Source organism: Zerene cesonia, chromosome 25 (genome assembly GCF_012273895.1).
Source record: "Zerene cesonia ecotype Mississippi chromosome 25, Zerene_cesonia_1.1, whole genome shotgun sequence".
Lineage (NCBI taxonomy): Eukaryota > Metazoa > Arthropoda > Insecta > Lepidoptera > Pieridae > Zerene > Zerene cesonia.
In genome coordinates this window covers 631,308-635,579 of record NC_052126.1, presented here as the reverse complement: position 1 = coordinate 635,579, position 4,272 = coordinate 631,308, and the positions used below count along the sequence as shown (strand labels likewise).

The 4,272-nt window shown below is 31.2% G+C and overlaps 1 non-coding gene across 1 annotated transcript; it reads right to left on the bottom strand.

Annotated features, from left to right (window-relative positions):
- Window positions 1–1,474: 1,474 nt before the first annotated feature.
- On the bottom strand, window positions 1,475–1,546 carry Trnag-ucc. The gene has a single exon. It is a non-coding gene; the product is annotated as a tRNA-Gly (tRNA).
- Between the last annotated feature and the right edge of the window lie 2,726 nt (window positions 1,547–4,272).

Sequence of the window (4,272 nt, the reverse complement as noted above, 5' to 3'; positions counted from 1 at the left end):
GTCTACGTACCAAATTTCATTGCAATCGGTTCAGTAGATTTTGCGTGAAAGAGCAACAAACACATACACAATTTTCTTTCTTTCTTTCTTTCTATTATCATAGCTATAATTTAATTTGAAATTGATCAGCCGTTTTTATATTATTGCTGACTAATTGAAATTTTCGCATATGTTTCAAATTTCAAAGTAAAATAATATATTGTCTCACAGCCTACACAATTGAGAACGTTTAGTTATTAAATATGTGCTATAGATTTATTTAGGTATATACCTGCCCAACCGATGCTACTCTGGTATTCTTACGACAGACTGGTATCTTTCCTTGTATCTACAATAAAAGTACCCTGAAAATGACTCACAGCTCATGAATCTTAACAAAATTTCAGCAAACACAAGATCTCCGAGTTCTTTGTTGGATGACGCACTGGGATATTTGATATCTGCTGATCAATTGGTGTTCTAATTGGTACACGTTCGTATATTGTGTACATTTTTGTACGCACAACTGTCTAGAGAAATATGTGTATTTCAAAAATATATATATCGTATGTTTTTACAGTAGTAGTTTTAGTATAGTAGTTGTATTTATAGATAAATAAGATAAGATATTATAAATCGACTTCAAAAGAACATAGATAATAAATTAATATGCATATTATTTTCAGATATTTATAACTTCACTACATAGTATAAAATAAAGTCGCTTTCTCTGTCGCTATGTCCCTATGTATGCTTAAACCTTTAAAACCACGCAATGGAATTACATGGGGATTTTTTTATAAATAGAGTAATTCAAGAGGTAGGTTTATACGTATAATAACATCTATTAAACTACTCCGAATTAACGCGTGCGAAGCCGCGTGCAAAAGCTGGTATCGTACTAAAATAACAATAATAATTAATAATGCGTGATTTATAACTTATAGTTAATAAATGGAAACAGAGAAATCGATTATTTATATCCCGATTTTTATCTCACAAGGACGGGATAGTGACTAAGTGCCTTAATTAAAACGATGTAATTCCCATATTGCAATACAAAGTGATACGAAGTTTTCTTAGGAAGATATTACGCCAAGTCATGTTTACTGTTAACTAGATTTGGTAATGTTTAAAGTTTTATTAGGAGAGATGTTAATATAATAGATAATTTGTATGAGTTGATCTAATCTGTTTTTATCTAACAACTTATTTTATATTACTTATTTTGTTATTAACGTGACGTCGATTTTGTTATTGACGTTTACGAACCATGAAGCTTCGCAATTCCTATCGTATGTTTAATTATTTTCTTTTTGTTTTATTTATTATAAAACATGGACATGAAAAGTATCGAAATATCGAAAATATCCTATTCCAATTATCCATAATGTTCCATTTTTATAATTTTAATAGGACTATATTTTAGATAGATATTTTTTAGAATTGCTGTATAATGGGAAGTTAAAAATTAAAAAACAAAAAAACAAAAGTGTGCGTTGGCCGGGAATCGAACCCGGATCAACTGCTTGGAAGGCAACTATGCTGACCATTACACCACCAACGCTTATTGTTACATGTTAGAAATAATAAGTTTTATTAGATTAATGTTTTATCAATTATTCAAGCGTAACATCTGGAGCGAATTTGATAAGAAACTTTTTGTTCTAAAACTGTTGCCTCTCTTTCCTTACCGTTGTTATCTCTATTTTCTGTCCCTTTCCTTGGTGACCTTTTTTATATGTAATGTGTATCCAATCAAAAAATCCAACTAAATATATACGTTGTCCAACTAAAGGCCTTTTTAATAAAATAATATTTTTTCATGTAGACCAAATAAAAACGTCATAGTCGAAGAGAATAAAAAAGATCAAACGTATAAGTTTCATCTCAGGAAAATATAGTACCCAATAGAACACATATAAATATGCATAGATTGTGAGACAGTGAGGCCTCGCTTGGCTCACCACCAGGGACTGAAGAAAGAAGCAGTCTGATGAGTTCAGCAATCCCATTAAAACAAATTAATTGTTCTCGGGTTCCTTGAGGTCAAACAAACAGAACATTTGTCTACAACGATGACCTTGAAGGAACAGGTGTAAGAAACGCGGTCAATTGTAACGGAGTTCTTATTATTTTTTCTAATTTCTTACACAAAACGACACTTTTAAGGTAATTTACGTTCTACCTCTCAAACTCAAGGTCTATATTTCATTGTATAGTAATTCATGTTACCGCTAGAATGAGTTTTGTGGGAAAGGAAGAAAGGTATTTAAATGTTTTATATCAAAACAATGGGGTGGGCTGCCACCTGTCTTAAGGCATTCACCCTTATTTTATATTAACTTTATTTTAAGCAATATTTTCGTATGGTTTTTTGAGGTGCAAAAGAATGATAATACAAATTTATTATTGTATAATTTTATTCTCTAATTTATTGTAGTTAATGTGATTTTTTTGTTATTGTAACTCCTATATTGATTCATAGGTTCAAGTGTGTTTATTGAAAAATTCGTCTTAAAATGACTCTAATGTTTGTTGAAAACAGTTATCCGTTTCGAGGATATTTAGTTCAAATTTAAACTCAAAATCTTTTGTATTTTTATACAGGTATATAAATACAAAAGATTTTGAGGTCTATTTTCAAGGATTTATACAACCACGATTCGGAATATTACTTCTACCGATATAGATATAGTAGTACATATATCTATGTCTACCGAAGCAGCGAGAAATTCGATGGTTACCCCTCTAAAAGATTGTTATGTTTGTATTTGTTGTGTATTTGTATGATTGTTATTACAAGTACAATAAATCATAATAACTTAATATTATAAATGCGAAAGTTTGTAAGGATGCGTGTGTGTTTGTTGCTCATTCACGCAAGGACTACTGAACCGATTGCAATGAAATTTGGTACGTAGACAGCTAGACAACTGGAATAACATACAGGTAACTTTTTATCCCGATATTCCTAAGGGATACGGACATACGCGCGTGTAACCGCGGGGCGCAGCTAGCAAAGCATATCAGCTGCTTGAAAGTTCCAATTTTGTACTGCAGACTTATTATATATTTTTTTAGCTTCCCCTTGTAGTGTAGGTACGAAATAATTACTAATGTAAACAGTAAATTTATTATACATGGTCTAATACTTCCATTATATATAAGATTTCCAAGAGACAATGTTTTATGTTTCACATACAAGGATGCTTCAGTAACTACTATTTATGAGGACAAAACAATATCGTTTTATTATCTGTATTTTAACACATTCAGAAATAACTCTTTATAGGTTATAACAAAAAGCTAGCTAGCAATAACAGTTAAAACTAATAATTTTCACGCAATTAACACTTTGACATCTGGCAACTCTGACAAAGTGGGGAAAGTATGTCATTGCATTGTAAACAAATAGTTTTATAATTGACTGTGTGTTGCCTTTAGCCATATTGTCTATGGTATTGCTTCTTTTTTATATTGTTCTACCTAAATATAGTATTACTTCGTTTAAGTTTTTAATTTAGTTTTTTGTTTTATTCTGCCCATTCAGGGTTTTACGTTTTTATGATGCTATAAAAGAGACCAATTTTTAAAATGTAACCAACCAACCAACCTAAAGGTATGAAAACTACTAGTGCGTAGATATTTTTCGTAGGCCCTTATATCACTGAACCAATTTAGATGAATTTAAGAACATATTGTACATAATAAAGTAAATACGTAGATACGCTATATACAAGAAATTAAAATATTTAGCAGAACACGTAACTCTAATATAAACTCTTGTACAACATCGCATTTCTAAATACTAAATTAAAATTTCTAAATATTCTTAATACACATAACTCAAAGTTAACTGTCTGATATCTATCTGACTGTGAGCTATCAACGCACCGCCCAAACCATTGGATGAATTGAACTGTAATTTGTCATACAGATAAATGTTATGACGTAGGTGTCCGCTAAGAAAGGATTTTGGTAAATTCTACCCCCAAGAGGATGAAAGTACCATGAAAATGTATTTAGACCGCGCGGGCGAAGCTGCGGGCAACAGCTAGTTCATCAAATATATTCCTTGTCACATTGTCCCCTCGAATCCCCGGAAAAGCAAAGAAACAAGCAAATAAACAACAAAGTTGCAAATGGTTTCTCATATTCCCTAAAAACGATGTACAAAGACATACAGTCTGAGCTTGAGCTTTCATGTTAAGTAGCGTTTTAAAGCTCATGGCCAATGTAATAAAATTTCACCATGAAAAGCTTGTTTAATACGGAAAGCTATACTTCGTA